The sequence below is a fragment of the Schistocerca serialis genome, chromosome 2 (genome assembly GCF_023864345.2).
Source record: "Schistocerca serialis cubense isolate TAMUIC-IGC-003099 chromosome 2, iqSchSeri2.2, whole genome shotgun sequence".
Lineage (NCBI taxonomy): Eukaryota > Metazoa > Arthropoda > Insecta > Orthoptera > Acrididae > Schistocerca > Schistocerca serialis.
The window spans coordinates 946,832,130-946,856,732 of record NC_064639.1 but is presented as its reverse complement, the minus strand read 5'-3'; positions in this window follow the sequence as shown (position 1 = coordinate 946,856,732).

The window sequence follows — 24,603 nt, the reverse complement described above, 5'->3', positions numbered from 1 at the left end:
CATCCTCTGTTTCAGTACCATTTTGGTCACAGAGTGTCTGGACATTTTGTTTTGATGCACCTACCGCTTTGACATAAGACCAAAATTTCTTTGGATTTTTCTGCCAAGTCAGTACATAGAACGTTATTTTCGAATTCATTGAACGCCTCTCGCACAGCCCTCCTCACACTACATTTCGCTTCGCGTAATTTTTGTTTGTCTGCAAGGCTTTGGCTATGTTTATGTTTGCTGTGAAGTTCCCTTTACTTCCGCAGCAGTTTTCTAACTCGGTTGTTGTACCACGGTGGCTCTTTTCCACCTCTTACGATCTTGCTTGGCACAAACTTATCTAACGCATATTGTACGATGGTTTTGAACTTTGTCCACTGATCCTCAACGCTATCTGTACTTGAGACAAAACCTTTGTGTTGAGCCGTCAATTTGCTTTTTGGCACTTTTGCTAAACAGAAAAATCTTCCTACCTTTTTTTAATATTTCTATTTACGGCTGAAATCATCGATGCAGTTGCCGCTTTATGATCGCTGATTCCCTGTTCTGCGTTAACTGTTTCAAATAGTTCGGGTCTGTTTGTCACCAGAAGGTCTAATATGTTATCGCCACGAGTCGGTTCTCTGTTTAACTGATAGTTTTCAGATAAAGCACTGAAAAAAATTTCACTGGATTCTTTGTCCCTGCCACCCGTTATGAACGTTTAAGTCTGCCAATCTATATCCGCAAATTAAAATCTCCCCCCAGAACTATAGCATGGTGGGGAAATCTACTCGAAATAATTTGCAAATTATCCTTCAGGTGCTCAGCCACAACAGCTGCTGAGCCAGGGGCCTATAGAGACATCCAATTACCATGTCTGAGCCTGCTTTAACCGTGACATTCACCCAGATTATTTCACATTTCGATTCTCCGTCAATTTCCTTCCATACTATTGCACTTCTTATCGCTATAAACACGCTTCCCCCTTCACTGTCCAGCCTGTCTCTGCGGTATACATTCCAGGATTTCATTACTGTTTGCGTCTGGTTTCAGCCAACTTTCTGTCCCTAGTACTATATGGGCATTGTAACCGTTTATTAATGAGAGCAGTTCTTGGACCGTTCTATAAATGCTCCTCCAGTTTACGATTAGCACATTAATATTGTTATTCCCTGTTGCATTTTGCCTACTCCTGCCTTGCTGCGTCTCAGGAGGCGTCTTGTCGGGCCTAGGGATGGAATTCTCTAACCTAAAAAACCCACATGTGCACTCCAAACGTACACCGCTACCCTTGTAGCTGCTTCCGGCGTGTAGTGCACGCCTGACCTATTCAGGGGGACCCTACATTTCTCCACCCGATAGTTGAGGTCGAGAAATTTGCACCCCAGATCTCCGCAGAATCGTCTGAGTCTCTGGTTTAAGCCTTCTACTCGGCTCCAAACCAGAGGACCGCGATCGGTTCTGGGAACGATACTACAAATAATTAGCTCCGATTCCACCCCACGAGTGAGGCTTTCCCCCTTCACCAATTCCGCCAAACTCTTGTACGAACTGAGGGTGAGACCCCCCGGCAAGCAGACAGAGTGAACACTGGCCTTCTTCCCCGACCTTTCCCTAAGGGGCTCCATCACCCGCCTAACGTTGGAGCTCCCAATAACTAATAAACCCCTCCCCCCGTGTGCCTGGTCGGACCTTGCTGAAGGAGCGGCCACATGTCCACTCACAGGCAGAGTGAGCGATGCCACACGGGCAGCCTCCACATTGACCCTCCGGCTCGTGCGCCGCGAACGCCGCTGAACCCGCCACTCCCCTTAGGGAGAGGGTGGCCCAACCGCCCCCGGTACCCGCGAAGATGTCTCGACAGCAGGGACAGTGGGTGAAGCATGTAACACCTGGGGTGTACCATGCGACGCACCAGACTCTCCACTGCCGCTACACTCCGAGGCAGCAGCCTGAAGACGGCTGACCGCGACTATCAACACGTTCAGCTGTTCGCGAACAGTGGTCAGCTCCTGCGTCCGTACACAGCAGTCACACATCCCATCCATCTAAGAAATCAATTTACTGTAGAGAGTTAATCAACTTTTAACTAGACTGCTAATTCACTAATTGTTGACTAAACTGTGGTTGCTAGACACTTCTTTAGAAAACTATGAAAGTAGCACTACCTGTCTCTCGACTGCATTGAAAACAAACACTAGCACTACTGGTACTATGGCTGACTAAAGGGACTCTGACTGTATTCAAAACAAACACGAAATCTATGGAACACTATTACTAGCACTCGACAATTAAAGCTTCCTAAAGGCAAAAACACACGGAAGAAGAAGTGACAAGTAAGAAAAATACAGTTAATACTTGAATTAACGTAGCTCGTTGCACAGCAGACGTGAGGCAGACGGCAGTTACGACGACACTGACACTACTGGTAATATGGCTGACTAAAGGGACTCAGTATATGTCGACAAATGTTCTAATTTTAAACAGAATAGAAGTGGCAAAACATTTACAGATAGTCGCATCTCTTAGGAAAGATGCATCGTCATATAGCACTTAGAGCACTGGATCTTAATTTTCCTGTTATTTTTATCTTTGCTATCACAAAAAAGTAGGAACGCGAATCAGGATTCAACGATCCCCCGTCGACGATGAGTTCTTTGGAAGGAAGAAATGTTAGGATGCATCGCAGTGTCTATGGTGAGGTTATTAAAGAGGTTCAATATGTCACTGCACAGGGTTACGTAAGGAAATCGACTGTTTCCAAAATAATAGTCCCAACATTGGCGTCAGTGTTAGGAAAATCGTGGAAAACCCAAATCTAGGTTGTCAAACAGTGGTTCCAGCCGCAGTCCTCCAGAATCAACGTCCATTTCCTTTACTTGTCAGCCACTGTAGTAGCTGTCCTCGGAGAAATAACTGCATGTCTCTCTTAGGACGGTTGTGACCCATTGAGCTGAGGTCGCGTTGAGTGCAGGAGGCTGCGCCCGGAGTGTGGGTACGTGGTCCATTTTATGTCCGGAGGCGTTAGTGGCATAGCAGTGTTCGTAATAGCATTTTTTTTTACAGGATGAGTTTACCAAAAAATGGTTCAAATGGCTCTGAGCACTATGGGACTCAACTGCTGAGGTCATTAGTCCTCTAGAACTTAGAACTAGTTAAACCTAACTAACCTAAGGACATCACAAACATCCATGCCCGAGGCAGGATTCGAACCTGCGACCGGAGCGGTGTTGCGGTTCCAGACTGCAGCGCCTTTAACCGCACGGCCACTTCGGCCGGCGGATGAGTTTACAGTCTCACTGCGTCAGACAGGGGCCGGGTGTAAGCTCGAACTCCAAAGAAGAGCTGACGCACCCTGTGTATTGTTCTGGCAGGAGCATGGAAACGCGTAGGCGTCGGCCGTACGTTCAGTATTGCAGAACTTACTCCAACTCGTAATAGAGGTTTGCCATCTCCAGAATAAAATCATCAAAACTGACACGCAACTTAGAGCGTCAGACACGCTATGTAGGACGTCTTCCAACATCCGAAATGCTAACTCCTTTGCGACAAATCGATTGTGTATGGCGCAGGATTCTTGGCAATCAAAGGACACATCGTAAATAACTACTTACAGCTTCAAATTTCAGACTAACACTGATGTTACTCTGTCAGCATTCAGACTAAGGCTAATGTGGTTTGTAGCTAGAAAATTGAAAACATCTAGATTGCAGGCATGACCAGATAAATAGGAGTCAGCTTATTAGTCTGTCTACCGCAAATGCGAGCACACAGTATAGATCATATAAATTCAAAACAGCAGCATGTTTTATGTAAATTTGCATCTCCTCTGATGATAACTCGAGCATTGCCTCACCATGCACATCAGCTGCTGAAACCATAGGTCCAGTCATAAGAGCAATAATAGGAGTATCAGATAGATCATAATCGGTCGTCATTTTCTTAATATAAACACCATTATGCTTTACAGATAGTCCCAGTAATTCCATGAATACTGCACTTCATCACCGATATAGCGTGCATTTTCTCATTATATAACTACGAGGTGCATTCAAGTTCTAAGGCCTCCGATTTTTTTTCCTAATTAACTGCTCACCCAAAATCGATGAAACTGGCGTTACTTCTCGACGTAATCGCCCTGCAGACGTACAAATTTTTCACAACGCTGACGTCATGATTCCATGGCAGCGGCGAAGGCATCTTTATGAGTCTGTTTTGACCACTGGAAAATCGCTGAGGCAATTGCAGCACGGCTGGTGAATGTGCGGCCACGGAGAGTGTCTTTCATTGTTGGAAAAAGCCAAAAGTCACTAGGAGCCAGGTCAGTTGAGTAGGGAGCATGAGCAATCACTTCAAAGTTGTTATCACGAAGAAACTGTTGCATAACGTTAGCTCGATGTGCGGGTGCGTTGTCTTGGTGAAACAGCACACATGCAGCCCTTTCCGGACGTTTTTGTTGCAGTGCATTTTCGTAGGATGTACCTGTTACTGTAGTGCCCTTTGGAACGAAATGAGTAAGGATTACGCCCTCGCTGTCCCAGAACATGGATACCATCATTTTTTCAGCACTGGCGGTTACCCGAAATTTTTTTGGTGGCGGTGAATCTGTGTGCTTCCATTGAGCTGACTGTCGCTCTGTTTCTGGATTGAAAAATGGCATCCACGTCCCATCCATTGTCACAACCGACGAAAAGAAAGTCCCATTCATGCTGTCATTGCGCGTCAACATTGCTTGGCAACATGCCACATGGGCAACCATGTGGTCGTTCGTCAGCATTCGTGGCACCCACCTGGATGACACTTTTCGCATTTTCAGGTAGTCATGCAGGATTGTGTGCACAGAACCCACAGAAATGCCAACTCTGGAGGCGAGCTGTTCAACAGTCATTCGGCGATCCCCCAAAACAATTCTCTCCACTTTCTCGATCATGTCGTCAGACCGGCTTGTGCGAGCCCGAGGTTGTTTTGGTTTGTTGTCACATGATGTTCTGCCTTCATTAAACTGTCGCACCCACGAACGCACTTTTGACACATCCATAACTCCATCACCACATGTCTCCATCAACTGTCGATGAATTTCAGTTGGTTTCACACCACGCGAATTCAGAAAACGAATGATTGCACGCTGTTCAAGTAAGGAAAACGTCGCCATTTTAAGTATTTAAAACAGTTCTCATTCTCGCCGCTGGCGGTAAAATTCCAGCTGCCGTACGGTGCTGCCATCTCTGGGACGTATTGACAATGAACGCAGCGTCATTTTAAAACAATGCGCATGTTTCTATCTCTTTCCAGTCCGGAGAAAAAAAAATCGGAGGCCTTAGAACTTGAATACACCTTGTACTTCAGAGACACTGTCAGGTGCGGACCCGCATTTACACGTTTATAACAACTGGCATTTACACTGTGTGTGTAACAGTACACTTGTGGGTGTTGGCTGCTGTAACTGTGCTCCAGCATACTCAAACTACATCAGGTCCAAATAGTCAGGGATACATTCTGTGGGCAGCCCTGTGGTTCAGGCGAGATTTGCTGCATTCTCTCCTTCAGCATCAGATGACAATCTGTAAGAAAAGTAACAAATAAACATAATAATAACAATAATTATTATTATTATATTATTATTATTATTATTATTATTATTATATTATTTCATTTATTATGATGTTGTTCTACCAAGAACCGACGGAAGATTCTGTTAATATAATAATAATTATTATTATAACGAAGCATACACACCTAATAATAATAATTAGAGTTGAATTGGCAAAGTACCTAACTTCTGGTTTTTCCAACTGATCGCTCCTGCCGACGGCGGTTCATGCTAGACAGCACACGCAGTCAACTTATTGCAAAGCAGATGCTCAAAGAGTGGGGAGCGGAACTTCCATGAAACTGACTGCTAAGAGCAGGGACGCTCTGGGTATGTCAAATTTCGAGTATTCAATATGAAAGGAGGCTGATTTACTTGCCATTACGATTTTCAATAGATTTTGGCCATAAATATGAATGAAGTTGTGAATTTGATAAATGTTCTCAACTTCTGTAGTATCGATATCACTATATTCTTTTGTAATTGTGTTTCTGAGGCCACATATCTTGGTCAGGGAGGTAACTTCTTGTGAAGAGAGTAGCTAGTAGTGTGTGTTAGGCAGTCTGGTTACGTATTCGGTTTGAAAAGGAGGGAAACTGGCCTGCTGTGTAGTGCGGGCAGCATTATTTAAGAAGTGTTTTGTAATAATATGTTTTGAGGAACACTGAAGATTTTGAGCAAGTATTAATGAAACAATAATAAGAATTTTTATGGTATTTCAGTTTTCTTTTATATTCGTAACTGTGTTGTTTCTTATTGTTAGAACATCGCGTATGGTTGTAGTATGCTGTAGGAATTTCGTAATTAAGCACATGGCCTTGTCTTGCAGTTGAAACAAGTGTCAAGGAAGGCCGTTTTATACAGGAGAGCTACTAAGAAATGTTTTTGCTAACTTGCCCAGTTGTGAGAATTTTTAAAAAGGGTGTATTGTTGTTAAGTCCATCGCACATCGCAAGTACGAGATTCAAATTTGATTTTTGACCATTTCATCATTATCTTAATAGTAACAGGTTGCAGAACATACGAGCTTTCCGTTCGCACAGGTAGGCCAATGAATTTATTAATCATCAAAGTTCTTGTTCACTGTAACGTGCAGTGATTGTTGGAACGTATTTGTGAAAATGTTATATCACTTCAGAGGCTTACTACTAGTAGAAGATCTCAGTCAAGTGCTATCTTGTGAGTTTCAAGCAGTTTTTTCAGAAGATGAGATGCGCTAAACTTTAGGTTCATTTGCTGTGTTATTCTAATAAATGTTCTGATACAGTGATTGTTTGCAATACTAAAGATAACGATTATCTATATCCAAGGCCGACATTTCAATATGAGTCATTCCTTTTGCGGTCAGATAGCATACTTAAGTTTCATTAAAAACGGATTGCATTCTCGCATGCGGATTGTATAATGTCCCGGCTAGCTTGTATTTCTCATCGTGTAGCGTGTGTTTCACGTATTTCCTTTCAAAATTAAATTTTAACACAGTTCTGTTGCTCTGTACTGAGACTTACGTATTGCGATATCGAAATAATTTTATACATTTCTCAAATACCAACCAGACGGTTGAAAACACTAGCTTAAAAGTCGAACTTTTCTGACACGATGCTTAGCTATATGGTAGTCTGCCGATTTTTGCAGAGTTTAGTTTTGCAATCATATACATAATAGAGCTTCAATTATAGACTTTGACTAAGCAATTACTGTAAAGATTTATGGCGCAACAGTTAATGTGGCTATATGCTGTATGCCATTACAGCAACACCGTTTGTTTTGCGTATTTTTTACCAGTGAGCAATATAGACAATTTTTTCTGGAGAAGAATTAAAGTTTGCTTACGTAGGAATAGAATTTTTGTGTATTTTGAATACTGATTTGTGACAAGTATTTTACAGAGTGTACTGCAAGAGAGATTCTTTCATTTTATGCATTTGTAATGTTATATTGTGCCTGGAGTAAGTGATTTTTGCTATGATGTACTCGCACTGTAAGGTATTCTTGTTGACTGAATCTTGAAGCGTTATGTGGTTAGACAGCGGTTTTTTATTGGTGTATGCCATCTTGTGTCCTTTACTGACGTATGGGTATTTCTTTGCACAGTGGTATTGCCAAAAGCTTACAATTACATTTTTGGGGTGAATTCTGTCAGTGGTCACTTAAATATTTTTCTGCGTTCTTTAAAGTTTATAGGAAGTAGTTTTTAGTGTTTCTCTGTACAGTGTTGATCTTCAGTGTGTGTGATATTTCCTTTTGCTTGCTGTATTACTGTAATTGCATTAAAACGTTAAAAGTTACCACAGCTAGGTCAAATGCCATAGCTGCCGCTGATGAAACTTTTGGTAATTCTGTATACAGCTAAGGGACAAGTGAACAGGGAACCTCTCACAGTATTGATTTAACTGGGACAGATAGGACAATACCTGACGGGATTGATCAGCGTCACTCTTCAGTGCCAAACATGGAACAAGAAAGTGCAGTTGGGGACCTGCTTTGGAAACTGAGCCTGTGGGATGTAATTTGTCACAACAGTCGGGTTCTGTAGTTTAAGATTCAGGTTTGGAGCCACAACTGTTGACCAAACAGAGCCAGTCTCTATTACTTCCAGCAGTAGTGTCAAAGTTAAGGACAATGCTCTTTTGCAGATACTGTTATCAGAGTTTAAAAGCGTCAAGGAAAACAACAAAATTCTTTTATCACAGATTAAAAGCGTTGAGGAAAACAATAACGAACAGGATAGAAAATTCCTGAAGGTTTTAACAGAGCACAATAAAGAACTGGAAAAAAAATTGGAGAACGTGACAGTAAATTCGAAAAACGTGACAGGTGACTGGGCAACGTGACAAAACAGGTTAAAGCAAGTGTTAGGGAAGAGATTAAATGCTTTAAGAATGAGAGGAAACGGATTAGGCAAGATGTACATGAGGAGTTCAACCCTGTAATAAATAATCTAAAGTCGAGAATTGAACACACTGAAATGGCCGAAATATCACAGTTAATAATGCAGGATAGTCAGTTTGAAACAGATACAAAGTGTTGATGAGCATTTTGCATCGCTCAGGGCTAAAGAGACAGAATTTGCTACCCGAGAACAGTTAGATACAGTTACCAAACAGATAGACAAACTTTCTGTAACCGTGACCCAGCTGTATAGCGAACACGGACAAAATTTCTGATGTTCCACAGCCTCTTCGCTTTGTCAGTTCGGAAGAATATCTTTCTGTTAATCGTTTCAAGTAGCTACAAGTGACCATTAACCAAAAGCACAAGACTGATGTAAGGGAACTTGATGATCGATTACCACGCGTTGAACGGAAAATTAGTTACGAGCATGATGGTGCCAATAGCCATGCTTCGCGTGTTAACACTTCTGACGAAATTTCTGATTCGTGGCACGTGGGTGTACTGAGATGCGAACGTAGTGCGTTACGCAGACAAGATAGCGCGAATAACTCAAATAGCGCGAAAAATAATCTGGCCTCTCACCAGAATGATTCACTGGACCACAAACATTTCCTCACTGTTTGAAAGTGTAATGTTTTATTAAATTTTCCCTACGACATGCACCCCCTAGAGTCGCTCCAACAGTTCCAGTACTGTCTTCCACCTTCATGGCCGAATGGTCTTGAACTTGAATATGTGCTTGGCTATTTAGAATCGGAACCAGCCATAAGAATGAGAGCAATCGCACAAGAATGCCAAACGGAAGGTGAATTTTATCACGCATTCCTGTCGGCATACTGGTCTGAAGTAACACAAGACAGAGTCAAAAACAATATCGTTATCCTAAAGAACGTTGAAAAATCAGATTTCTCTAACCCAGAAGACTATGTTCAGCACATAATATGCAAAGGTCGCTTCTTATCGAGTTCTTACAGTCCCTCAGAATTAATAAGAATCTGACCAAACTACCGACATGCTTGCGACACATTATTTTGATACGACGCTGTGATGATGGCACTGAGGCTTTTAAAAAAATTATTGTAAGAACTCGAAGTTAACAGTGTGGAATTTTACTCGCTAAATAAATACAGAGACAACTGGCAAAATTTCCAGTCATAACGAAGCAGAGCAGATGATAGGTATTCTGCAAATCGTAACAACAGTTATGAACAGAACAATCAAATGGTTCAAATGGCTCTGAGCACTATGGGACTTAACTTCTGAGGTCATCAGGCCCCTAGAACGTAGAACTACTTAAACCTAACTGACCTAAGGACATTACACACATCCATGCCCGAGGCATGATTCGAACATGCGACCGTAGCGTTCCAGACTGTAGGGCCTAGAACCGCTCGGCCACCCCGGCCGGCCAACAGAATAATCAATTTTCTAATATCCGTGATCACAATTATTCATGCAATGGGCGTCTGAGAGAACAGACGTACGTCATAAGCTGTAGGGAACATATCTAATGATATGGTAGTGGATTTTGGTGACACTTGCTTACGAAAAACATTTTGCGGCATGGATTCAGAAGAGAGACGAATAAATTTTGCCCAGTTTCATGATATTAGAGGCAGCCTGTTGGAAGAGAAGGTGGACAATCAGGACATCTTAATCCATTCCTATAGTGTCAGTTTATGGTGGGCAGGTGTCTTTATCAGCCATGTTAGACTCAGGTATTCCTACTTCTGTGATTAGTGAGGCAGCTTTCAGTAAATGTAAGGAATTAACTGATTGTCCAACATTTCCATTGCCACGAACCAAAATTAAGGGTATGATTACTGGGAAAACTGTAGAAATCAGGAGCTAAACACGTTTGGATTTCGTTTGCCAAGGTCATCAGTTTTCTGCCAACTTCTTAATAGTACCCTTCTTACTATACAAATGGTACTAGGTGCTGATTTCATGACTGAATACAAGGATATTCTAAGCTTTAATGATGCAAAATCTGAAGTTGGTGGCAAGTTGCCTGTTTGTAATTCGGAGATTGGATTTCAAAGGAGGAAGAAGGCATCAATTGTCTCAAATTTTTATCTTCGTCAAAATCACAACCTTCCACTGAACCTATCGGTCATAAATCAAGTACTTCTCAGGAGATGGAACAGTCTTTTGATATTTATGAAATAACTCGGAGTAGAGGATGCTTATGAAGTAGAGAGGCCGGAATTATTAGTTATCTTACAGTCACATTCTGAAGTCTTTGTCAACAAACCCAGTACCGTACGAAATTTCCTGTATGAATTTAAAGTCAAAGAACATAGAAAGTTTTTTTGTTCCGCTTTATACAATTCCATTGTTATATGGGGAAAGGGTAAAGAATGTGATCCAGGCCATGTAAGATCAAGGTGTTATTGAAACTGCAGTGAGTTCTTACAACAGTCCACATCATGTTGCTGAAAGAAGAGATGGGTCAATATGTTTGGTGTTAGATTCCAGACAAATCAACACCATTGTCCATCCTGAAACAGATCGTCCTCAGGCACTGGAGTAATTTTACATAAATTTCAAGGCGTTAAGGTGTTATCTATTTTAGATCTCAGATCCAGCTTTTAGCAAATATTGCTGGTCCCTGGTTGTGGAAAATATACATATTTTCTTTGCTTTGGCACCTGTTACCGGTTTTGTGAATTGTCCTTTAGACTTAACATTTCATCTGCTACCTTTATTCGTGGACTACACTCCATTCTTCCTAAACATCGGAAGGAAAGAATTACCACCTATGTTGATGATAGCCTCATGGCGGAAAAGTCGTTGTTAGAACATAACAGTCTTCTTAATTGACTGCTACAAGTATTTGCTGAGTTTGGCATCACAATTAATTTGGAAAAGTCTCAGTTTCGCAAACCTCAAACGAAATTTCTTAGGCATATCATATCTAATGAACGAATTCAACCCGATCCAGTAAAGTTCGAAGCTATTGCAAAATGCTTATACCTACAACTAAACGTCAACGCAGAGGGTACGTATGAATCATTAATTTCTACTGTCACTTCATTCATTTGAAAAACTTGAACACTGTCACACTGTATGAGTTAACTGATAAGAATATCGTGTGGCACTGGGACGAGGAAGCTCAGGATGAATTTCGAAGTTTGAAGGATGCACTTCTTGTGGCGCCTATACTGTATCATCTAGATCTGTTACATGACTTCTTTATTTCTACTGGCAGCTCAAAATTTGGACTTGCTGTGCACGTCTTTCAAGAATTTCTGGAATTTGATGTCATTATCCAAATACTATTGTATTTTCCAGTCGCGTTTTATCTAAATGAGAACGTAATCACTCTGTGACCGAAATGGAAGCCTTGGCTGTGGGTTATGCTTTGATAAACTCTGCTACCTTTTGTATGGCAGGCATACCAAGGTATATACGGATCGCCGTGCCCTTCAGTTTTGACGACTGCTAAGTTAAGCGTTGGACCTAAGCTTTGCAGGAGTTCTATTTTACTATTGTTTACATTCCGCGAAGACAAAACATAGTAGCTGACACTTTGTCTCGTTCACCTGTTGGTCTTGTCAAAGGAACTGAAGAAGATTGTCAGGAAAATAACATCGGTATCATATACATTCATAAGGTTACATTTGAAAATTACGTTTCATTGAGTCTTGCTGACGTCGCTAAGGAGCAGGATAAGGACCCCATATGGACGGATATCAAATAGAAATGGAATGACAAGGACAGTATAGCTCTGAGACAATTTTATCTGATGTTGAACAATATTCTTTTCAAACAGGCGAGTCGTAATAGTGAATTACTGACGGTACGTATTCCTGATGACTTAGTTAACAAACTTTTGAGGTGCATAAAGCTTAGTTGCGGCTGTTTTGGGGCCCTGAATGTGTTTTTACAAGTTATGTGTCACTTGTTATTTTCACACTATGAAGAAAAGAATTCGTACAGAACGTTCAAAATGTAAACTATGTCAAAAGGCAACACCTACTACTATATCCTACTCTGCTCCACTGTTCCCCATAATGGCTACTAAACTGAGACAACTCGCAGCTGTCAATTTATTTGGACCCCTTCCAGAACAATCAACGGTTACTGTTTTGTTTTTGTGTCAGTAGAACTTACGTCGAGATTTGTGTCATTTACCCCACTGCGTCGAGTAAAAGCAAAATCTGTATCTACGCATTTTTGTACACTTTCTGAAAGAAGTTGGTCACATAAACAGTGTAATATTCGACAGTGGGCCACAGTTCCGATCCCAGCACTGGTTGCGTACATTAAGCCGTAGGAAAATTAAACATATATTTATCTCCTTGGAAGCTTCAGACCATTGTGAGCGCCAAACGAAAGAGCTTGGGAAACTCAAAAATGGTTCAAATGGCTCTGAGCACTATGGTACTTAACATCTGTGGTCATCAGTCCCCTAGAACTTAGAACTACTTAAACCTAACTAACCTAAGGATATCAAACACATCCATACCCGAGGCAGGATTCAAACCTGCGACCGTAGCGGTCACGCGGCTCCAGACTGTAGCGCCTAGAACCGCACGGCCACTCCGGCCGGCTTGGGACACTCCTCAGACTGTATTGTCACTGCAAACACAACACTTGGGATATACATCTTCATTTGTTTCACAATGTACTGAATTAGTTACCAATTGACTCTACATCTTTGCCCTCTCTTCTGGTGTTAAAGAACAAGCAGCCACCTGACCGAGACAGAGAAATTGTCCATTGCCCAAACAGAGATAACGACGTCATCACAAAGTGACTGATTTAGCCTTAGCTAACATTAAGAGAGCTGCTGAAAACAGAAAGAAGTTGCAACGATCTGTAAATATCAGTTATACATAGGCCAGTATGTCTTGCAGAAATGTCACGTGGGAAAGTCACTCAATCATAAGTTGTTTCTTCTACGCAATGGACCATTTCGCATATGTCGCGTTATTCACGAAAATGCGTTGGAACTGGAAACATTGAGGACACATACGAGGGTGAGTCAAATGAAAACCTTAAATTTGTAATAACGAATCGAAATTTCGCGCCGTTATTCTGTAAGTTGGTAAGCATGCTAAAAACAGCGTGCAGAATGGCCTATAGGTGGCAACATAGTGCAGATACACCGTCGCAGTATCAGTATAAAGATGGCCGCCCCACTTGCGACTTGCACCAGGGCAGAACAGCGTTCTGTTATTCGGTTTTTGCGTAGTGAAGGTATGAAACCTATTGAAACTCATCGACGAATGAAGGTTCAGTACGGTGATGCATGTTTGTCACAGCAGCAAGCCTAAGAATGGAGTAGGAAGTTCGCAAATGGTGTGACTTCAGTGGAAGATGCTCCTCGTCCAGGTCAGGCACAACGAGTTGTGACTCCACAGAACATTGCAGCAGTTGAAGCCATAGTGAAGGAAAACCGCCGAGAAACACTGAATGACATTTCATCATGTTTACAGATTAGTCATGGGTCAGCACACCATACTGTGCATTATGTGCTCCAGTTTCACAAAGTGTCTGCAAGATGTATGCCACGGCAGCTGACTCCTGAAATGAGAGAACGACGTGCTGATGCTTGTGAAGAACTTCTTCGGCGCTTTGAACGAGGAGGTGATGCTTCCTTGCAAGAATCGTTACTGGGGACGAAACCCGGGTCCACTTCCACCAACCAGAAACGAAGAGAGCGAGTATGGAATGGCGCCATTCCTCATCACCAAAACCAAGGAAGTTTCGAACAGAAACATCTGCAGGGAAGGTTATGCTGACTCTCTTTTGGGACGAAAAAGACGTCATTTTGGAGCATTACATACCTAGAGGAACCACTGTCACCAGTGCATCATACACAGATCTCCTAAAAAATCATCTGCTGCCTGCAATCAAATCAAAGCGACGTGGATTGCTGTCAGCATGTGTCGTTTTGCAACATGACAATGCAAGGCCCCACACTGCCCGTACAACAGTTGCAACAATCACAGACCTGCATTTTGAGTGTCTTCCTTATCCACCATACTCACCAGACCTTGCCCCAAGTGATTTCCATATGTTTGGACCACTCAAAGATGCAACGGGAGGAAAGAAGTGCCGTTCTGATGAAGAAGTACGCCACGCGGTGCCTGAGTGGTTGCGCGGACTACCAAAAGAATTTTTCTCTAAAGGAATTTATGCAGTTTGTAAGCGCTGGAGGACTTGCATTGAGCGTGGGGGAGATTATGTTGAAAGGTGATACAGCTTTGTACCACTTCTGCTCAATAAATAATATTTTAAAAAAATATTTAAGATTTTCATTTGACTCATCCTCGTAAATCGCTAGCTATTTAATGAGTAAAGCAGGTAGAGGACCCACCTCTCTATGATGAGTAAATCAGCTGGTGGCTGATGCCTCTTGGAGTTGGGTGTTACTATTCCTTCTTTTAATTCATGGTGCACTCGATTTCTTAACTGCTCTATTTAGGTAGTAAGTGTAAGTGCCTCTCTCATATTCTACTAATTAAGTTGGCCTTCCACTACAAGAATTTATTTTCCCATCTGTTGATAAACGTAATTTGCTGTGAACTTTTGGTAATTTATGAATAATGTTTCAGAAGCCTACTGTATTGATGCCAGTTTTGAGATGTTTGAAAATAGCTGAATGGAGCTAACATTCCTCAGCTATAGACTACTGGTAGTACAGGGATATGAATTGCTAATTCCAACTGAATATGTATATTGTGAGATACTGCACACAGTGCAAAGAATGATAAAGTAAGGTTGAAGTGTAACATTTTTTAAAAAAGAATACTCACTCCAAAAGATAAGAAATTGTTTGTTTGTGAATCAGCTGTATTTTCGCAATGAAATATGTTAATATTATGCAATAATGTAAATGGTAATTATTCTGAGCAATAATAAAGGAATAATATGTATTTAATTATGAAGTGTTTCTAGGTGAAGAGATGTTTCTAAGAGTTAAGTATTTCAGGAAGACACTGAGGAGCAGATGATGATGGTTTTCCACTACTGATGATGTATGTGGATGTTTTGATGGATTATCATTTCAAGTAGCCAGTGAAGGTAAGGTAAGATTTTTGTCTCAGTAATGCTACCCAGGTATACTGGGTAGCGTAGGAAACAAGAACCAAAATACATTTAACAAGAACATTTTCTTTCAGAACTGTGCTCTGTATGTGAGTCTTTATGAGGAATTCATTGAACAGATAACAGAACTACTTTGTGTATGGCACCTGAACTTACAATTTTCAGGAACTTGCAGCTTGTTAATGAAAAGTCACTGTTTTGTAACTAGGAAAGACAAAGGTTTTGTGGTCATATGATACCATTGAATCTGATAAATGATAAAATGATGTTACACCTAAGATTTTTGCTCCAACATCATAAGCAGTTGACCGGTGCATGACTGACAATAACTGTACTCCAATAAGGTTTTTTTATTCTAAGAATGTGTATACAATAACTTGCTAATTTTGTTGTCACCATACTTATTCTTAATGTTATTGTACATGAGACATGCCGTAGTTAACATTCTGGCCATATAGATAAATATATGTTACTTAAGACACTGGATCCAAGTCTTTTCATTCATGTGATGTACTTTAAGAGTAGAGCTGAATACTTAATATTGACAATTGATATCAAAATGATGATCAACTATATGGTTGTTTAAGCAATGTGGTTAAAATAACATCAGAATTTTACTGACAGGTCTTATATACAATTCATGTGATACCCAGGTTATGATAATCATTGCTATTGTGTATATTAGATAAGGATTTTGCATAGCGGACATGTGCATGCAATTATATGTTTTCAGGTCAGTCCATTATGGTATTAAGATGGATGTAACTAATTATCTAATTCTTTTGTAAATTCGTTTCATGTATTCTGGACACACTTTGGAGATAGTCTTGGTTAACATACATGCACAAAGCGGTAATGGACAGTGAGCCGTGCATGGCTCGTGTTTATCCCATTTATTGTTTGTCCGTTTCTATTACGGTACTGCCGCCTCGTTTTCTTATTCCATTTACTGGCGTCACTAACTTCCTGCCTTACTTGCCCGTGAACGGCAGCAGCAGCGCGTATCGATAAGCACACTGTCGTACCATCTCTGGAGCGACCGATAGTGTTTCCGGGTCGTCGTGCATCTGGCAGTCAGTTGGAGACGGACCAGCAGTGCAGTCGGGACGCAGCAGCAGAAAAGTCGGGGACGACTCGCCGACCGCTGGCGACACACATGAACTGTCCGACGGAGGGAGATTGGAGCGGGACGACAGTTGGTTGGTCGTCTCATCGGCCGACGTATATTTGGTCCTTTCACCGTTTCCAGGGCTGGCAGTCCGTTGGTTGGCGTAGAACACCGAGGAATTCTCAGCGGGACATACTGTAGTTTGGTCGGGGGCGCTGGCGGTCTCTACGTGGTGTCGGAGTGGGTGGGGCTCTTCCCGTTGCTACGAGGTCTGTGGCTCACCGACCCTGGACACGGAAGTTGAGTTTTGATTTAATCTACCAGCAAGTCAAAACTGTTCACATTGTGTCGTTTGGAGTTCGTTGTCAGCTGTTGAGATATTCCAGCGAGCAACAACGTGGCTTTCAAGTTGGAAAGTTCTACCCACCCTCCGGTAGAGTTTCACTGTATTTGGTTATTTGAACTGAAGTGCACGAGTGGAATCTTCTGCCTTGTGACCGTTAATGTTCCAGTTACCTGCCCTGGCCGTTGACGTAAATTTCAGGCAGTGTAGTTTCCGCATCGTGTTGTTGCTGTCCATCACGGAGTGTAATTTGACAGTTCCATGTATGACTGGTTGTGGGCGCCAATATCTTCTACATTGTTCCGTTGAACTCCCTGTTGTGCCCTGGTCGGGTGAGGTGGAAGTTATTCTGTCGGTGGGTCCGTTGACTGTCGGTCGGTTGGATTGCCGTGGGATCGTGAATGGCTGGCCCGACTGCCTGTCTCACCTAAGCGTGCGTTAATGTTTGAATTACAGGCCAACCCTCGAACATCTGAGCGCCAGTGGATGTACTGCCTTTTTTTATTTGTTCTTGTTGTTTGTACTTGCATGGCTTCTAGCCGATTTTTTAAAATTAAGGTTGTTTTGCCCTTAAGGCGTAAGATTCTTTAGTCCTTCAGTCTAATTTAAAGAACTGTTTCACGTAAGACCTTTGGCATTTTAAAGGTTTTAATGTTGTTGAATTTTAAGTGTTGGGCCTTCAGCCGAGTTTGCGTTTGAGTTGTTTTGCTCTTAAGGCCTTTAGCCTAAATTAAAGAATTGTTTTATGCAAGGCCTTTGGTATTTAAAAAAAATTAATGTTATGGGGTTTTAAGTGTTAGGCCTTCAGCCAATTTGAATTTAACTTGTTTGTTCTTGAAGTGTCTCATTCTTCGGGCCTTGAGCCTAACTAAAGAACTGTTTTAAGATAAGGCTTTGCCTTTTAAATTTCTGTTTTGGTTGAATTTGCCTAATTAAGAACTGTTTCACGTAAGGCCTTTGTTTTTCTTTTAATTTAATGTTGTTTAGCCTTATGTGCTGGGCTTTCAGCCGATTTTGAATTCAAATTGTTTACTCTGAAAATCTCAGGTTCTATGGGCCTTCTGCCTAAATAAAGAACTGTTGTAAGAGAAGGCTGCCTTTTTAAATTTCTGATTATGCTTGCGTTTTAAGTTATTGACCTTCAGCCATTTTTAAATTAAAGTGGCTTTCAGCCGGTAATTAAGTCCCAAAGATTATAGTTGTGTGTTTAAAAAAACATTTTCTTTTTGCTCTTGTAATGTTTGAACAATTAATAAAGTTGTATGTTCGAGTGTAACTGACAGCCCCTTATTTTGGCCTCTTTCCACAATTTAAACTACCTATCCTGTCCTGCAGATTTAGCAGGCCGTATCAGACAGAATATACTGGATGGCTTCATGCAGTTTTCTTTGACACTATGTTGAGTGACACATCATGTCTCAGCTCATGGACGATGGACCATTGGAAACACGCTCATTATGTCAATCCTACAGTGATGACTGTAGCTCTTCAGATTTTGGGTTGTCAGTGGAGGTTGTAACAAGACACTTCATGGTCCCTGGATAATGTACTTATTTTGAGCCCTGTGGATTCTCAGTGGAGAACCTTAAGTCAAACTGTGTGCTCCCTAGGTCTGCCTCATGACTGTGCTCATTCTACCATGCTGATACAACTGTGATAAGAGTGTGTGCAGCAAACCAGTGATGTGTGTGACATTTTCCTGTGATATTTTTCTCCCAATGTAAGACGTTGTCGTCACAGGTTTTCTCAAAAAATTTGAATAGACATTTGGACACATTTTTGAACCATACTGTAAATCTGAGTATCTATCTTGCTTTATTTAAACTGACAGGAACATTCACTTGTCTTGATAATATTATCTTAAATATTAGGATAGACAATTATAACTGCTTTGCAAAATTTCGTATCATGAGGCATGAAATGTGTGTACCTTTCTACTTTTTCTACTTTCTACTTTATCTGAATTGATAGGAATTCTTACCTATCCTTCAGGTTTCTTCTAAACATTTGTGCAAGTAATTGTAATTACTTTGTAATGCTTTGTATCTTATTGTAAAATCGTGTGTATTTATGAACTAGATTACTGTTCTACCAAATCTTGTTATGCTGTGTCTTCGGTACCGTGACAAATACGTAAAATGTACTGGCAGGTTTGCACGCCTGTTTATATGTATGCGTGCACTGTTTCATGCATTTCAACTTATGTACCGTATTAATATCACTTTGTACCTGTACATCGTCAGCCACCCCACATTTGGAACCGTGCTTTCGTAATCGTTCCGTTTGGAGAATTTTTTGAGTCTTTCCTGCTATTTCATCAGCAGAAACCACTCGCAAAATTCTTGTTTAATAGGGGAGAGGTGATGAAAGGAGGCTGTCTTATTTATCATTACAATTTTCGAGAAATTTTACACATAAATGTGAATGAATTTGTGAATTTGATAAATGTACTCAACTTCTGTACTATCGATATAAGGATATTCTTTGTGAGTCTGTTCTTGATCCCACAGATCTCGGTCAGAGAGAATACTTGTTTTGAAGGAAGTAGCAAGTAGCGTATGTCAGACAATGAGGCTATGTACTTGGTTTGAAAAGAATGGAAGCTGACCAGCTGTGTATTGAAGGCAGCATTATTTGATTGGGATTTTGTAATAATAGTTTTTGAGGAACATTGAGGATTTTGTGCAAGTATTAATGAAACAAAAATAAGAAGTTCTAAGGTAATTCATTTTTCTTTTATATTTGTAACTGTGTAGTTTCCTATTGTGAAAACATTGCGTGTGGTTGTAGTCTGCTGTAGGAATCTTTTAATTAAGCACATGGCTTTGTCTTGTAGTTGAAAAAGTGTCTAGGTAGGCAGTTATATACATGAGAGTTATTGAGAAATAATTTTGTTAACTTATCTATTTGTGAGAAATTTGTGAGAGGGTTTATTGGTGTTATGGCTTAATAAAGCGCATTTACAGTTGGAGTCTTTGTGAACACTTGTCAGTCGTTAAGTTTATTTCCTCATTGTTTATTTTTTACCTTTATGAATGTGTTTACATACTCTCATTCCAAATCACGAGCTTGCAGTGAAAATGTACGTTTATGCAAAGTGATAAGATACTGTCTTGCATTGCACATCGCAAGAAATGAAATTTGATTTTTGACAGTTTTATCATTATTTTAATAGTAACAGGTTGCAGAACAGACGAGGGTTCCGTTCGCACATTTAGGCCAACTAATTTAATAATCATCAAAGTTCTTGACCGCTGTAAGGGAGAGAAATTTCTGGAATGTATTTGTGAAAATATTGTATCACTTCAGAGGCTTAATACCAGTAGAAGATCTCAATAAAGTGCTATCTTGTGAGCTTTCAAGCAGTTTTATCAGAATGTCAGATAGGTTAAATCTGACGTCCATTCGCTGTGTTCACCCATGGAAAGCAGACGATTTTTCTGTTATAAACATTTCTGTCTTTTTGATTTGATGATCAGGACACATTGAAAGTGAATATTTACGCACAACTCAGGGCCAATTTTCGCTATCTGCGCTATGAATTTCGAAATAAAAATGTGATGCAAAACCTTTGTTCCATATGTGTATGTCAATGATCTGCCAGTGAACATGACAAATCACTCAAAAAATTTTCTCTTCGCAGAGGGCACAAGTATTACTGTGAAAGACGTGGAATTTGATATAAATTATATAGCTAGCTTTCCGAGGACATATCTCCTAAACGATGGGCCACTAATGTGAATGACTTTAGAGGTGAGATATGTGGCAGCTGAAGGTACAGTACATCGCCATCCCGTCCGCTTTCCAGTCACCAACCCCAACACTGCTTCCTCCCGTTGTCAGTGTAAGTAGGCTGTTTAGGTTTTTCTGTTGGTAACGCCACGTAGCGCTCTGTATGAAAATCACTGACTGTCCTGTGTGCAGTCTGTGGCTGGTTGGCATTGTTGAAATATTCGCTATTGTAGTGTTGGGCAGTTGGATGTGAACAGAGCGTATCGTTGCGCAGTTGGAGAGCCGCCAGCAGTGGTGGATATGGGGAGAGAGATGGCGGAGTTTTGAAAGCGGATGATCTGGACGTGTGTCCATCAGACAGTAAATTTGTAAGACTGGATGTCATGAACTGATACATATATTATGACTTTTGAACACTATTAAGGTAAATACATTGTTTGTTCTCTATCAAAATCTTTCATTTGCTAACTATGCCCAACTGTCACACTGAAAACAAACCCTGAACTGTCCTTTGTGTTATTCCACTATGGTCTGTGTACCTTGTGTATTTGTGTTCTTCCTGTCTTTATGTGTTTATCTGATATGTTGCAGAATTTTTCTAATGCTCAGCTACATTCACTATGATGAGGAATGCTGTTATCCTCAAACATAATTTGCATTTATAATATGTTATTTACTTTGTAAAGATGTTTAGACATTATTTATTCTGTTTTGTTTTAATGCTCACGTGTGAAGTTGATGTTTTGAAAGTTATTCAGACCTTTTATGTATGTACTTATGTCATAATTCCTGTAACACTGATGTATATGTTATTTCTATTCTTTTGTAAAGCCTGTATTACTACAAATGTTATCTGTATTATTATGTTTTAATGATGTTTTCTGTATCTTTGTAATTGTATTCTAATGTTATAAAATTGTAATTGACACCAGTTCATCAAATTAAGTAACTTGTAAGCAGACATTTCACTGCACACTTTTCTGTTGATCATAGTATTGATAGTTGATTATAGTGTTGATAATTCAGCAAGGGACTGGTTAACAGCATTGCTGGTTCTAAGGACAATTCCAAAATCTTTGTGAGTACACCAGTGGTGGTTTATGGGCTTGCTAAATTATCCGCAAGGCTCTTCGATGGTGATTGTGCAGCTGCACAGTCGCAACAGATGGCTGCTGGCCGTCTCTGCAAGGACTGCAGTGGGTGTGCACCTTTGATGACCCACTAATACCATTATTTCTACAAGGACTGCAGTGGGTCTGCACCTCTGGTGGCCCACCAATACCATAATCTCTACCAGGACTACAGTGGGTCTGCTCTGTGATGACCTACCTACCAATATTCTTCAAAACTTCGACTGACTCTGCCCGTGGGTTTGCTCTGTTGTGGACCATTACCTGTCTGCATGTCAAGGGTCAGCACTGTTTTTCCGTTGGAAGGACAACACTAGTTCTTCAATACTGCATGGAAATCCACTACTTCTGTGTGCATTTTCATTTACTGCTCAGACTTTGAGAAAAACACTGCAATTTTACTGTGATGAACGATCAGGACTGTCTTTATGGACTGTGAGAAAATTTTGGCTTTTGACCAACATTGTATCAATAAGTGTGTGCATTTGATGTCTTTGTTATTGGGCTACGGATCGGAGCCGCCAGGCGGGGAAGCCGCCAGCGGTGGAGCACGCACCACCGGGTAAACGCAAGGATGAGTATGACGACAGACCAACGACTACTGACAACAACCGACCACGACCGACTATGAGCGACACAACACGGAAGAGATAAACAACGGAGGCTTGTGGAAACCACTACACCAAACACCAAACGTAAATCCACTCGGAACCAGAGCCAGGCAAATGTCAACAACGAGCAACGACCAGAACGCAGTACTGCCGAGATAGAACCGAAATCCAGAGCAAGAACCAGACTGACTGGACTAGGGCTTTTTTTTTCTTTATTGTGATTTCATTCCCCTGCCCCATATGGGCAGGGGAGGGCTGTCAGCAGCACAATCCTCCGCTCTTCAGCCGAGTGACACGACAACTAAAACAAGAATAAAATGATACATACATAAGGAGAAAAAAAAGGGGAACATAAAACAGGGTAAGGGGAGAAAATGGAGGTAAAAATACATTGACATGTAGACGTTCATGGGGGACAGTTAAAAAAGTCACCAGAAAGTTAAAAAACACAGTTGGTGATTCTTGAAACACAGAGAAGACACTGAATGTGCATGCACAGGTTAAAAGTTGGCCACAGTATTAAAAACACTCCAAAACAACACACTTAAAACCCACTTGGAGCACACAAGACGAAGAGTAAAACTGCCAGGTGGGACCTGCCGAGGGAAAGGTCAGAGAGGATGGAAAAGGAGGGGAGAGCAGAGGGCAGCTGGGGAAACGGCGGGATGAAGAGAGGAAGGACAACCGTGGGTTCACGAAGAGGCAGGAGACACGTAGGGCAAGAGAGGAAAAGGGAAGACAGGGCAGGAGGGAGCGCAGAGACACTGAAAGGAAGCACAAGAGATGGAGAGGGAGTAGGAGGGGAAAGCCACTCAGAAGGAGGGAGGGGGAGGAGAGGGAGCCCTGAGAGGAGGCAGGAAGAGGGGGTTAGAGTTGGTAGCAAGGGTAGATGTCAGAGCGAAGCTCATCATCCAGGAGGGGGAGATGGTGGAAGTTGTGTTGGGAAAGCGAGGCAGAGTGCATGGTGTTCGAGGATTTGGTGGGCCTTATAGAACTGGGGAGGGGCGGAAATCCAAGCGATGCTGGCATAATGAAGGATGGGGCGGATCAAGGATTTGTAGGTGTGAAGGATGGTGGAAGGATGCAGACCCCACATCTGGCCGGACAGGAGTTTCACCAGGCGGGGGTGGTTGTGAGCTTTGTTTTGGATGGTAAGGAGATGGGGAGTCCAGGTGAGGTGGTGGTCGAGTGTGAGGCCAAGGTATTTGAGGGTAGGAGTGAGGTGGATAGGATGGCCATAAATGGTGAGGTAGAAATCATGGAGGCGGAAGGAGCGGGTGGTGCGGCCTATGATGATCGCCTGGGTCTTGGAGGGATTAACAAGGAGGAACCACTGGTTACACCAAGCGGTGAATTGGTCAAGGTGGGTTTGGAGGGTACGTTGGGACCGTTGAAGGGTAGGATAAAGGGCTAGGAAGGCGGTGTCATCAGCGAACTGGAGAAGATGAACAGGAGGGGGAGGTTTGGGCATATCAGCAGTGTACAGGAGATAGAGGAGATGGGAAAGGACAGAACCTTGGAGCACGCCGGCAGAGGGGTAGAAAGTACGGGAGTTGGAATTGTGGAGAGTCACATAGGAGGGACGATGGGAGAGGAAGAAAGCAACAAGACGGACAAAGTTGATGGGGAGAGCATAGGTCTGGAGTTTGAAGAGGAGCCTGGGATGCCAGGCATGGTCATAGGTGTTCTGGAGATCAAGGGAAACAAAGATAGCAGAGCGACAGGAGTTAAGTTGGAGGGAAAGAAGATTGGTAAGGTTAAGGAGGTGGTCTTCGGCAGGGAAGGAAGGCCGGAAGCCACATTGGGCAAGAGGAAGGAGGCGGTGCTGGTTAAGGTGGCGGTGAATACGGTGAGAGAGGATGGCCTCAAAGACCTTACTGAACACAGAGGTGAGGCAGATTGGATGATAGGAAGAGGTAGCAGAGGGGGGTTTGTTAGGTTTAGGGAACAGCAGGACACAGGAAGTCTTCCACAGGTCAGGGTAAAATCCAGTGGAGAGGAGGACATTGTACAGGGTAGCAAGGACAGACAGGAAGGATGGAGGGGATTCCTTGAGGTGACGGTAGGTGATGCCATCATGACCAGAGGCGGTGTTGCGTTTGGAGCGGAGGACGAGTGTGATGTCTTGAGTGGTGATGGGAGTGTTGATGTCTGAGGGGGGTAAC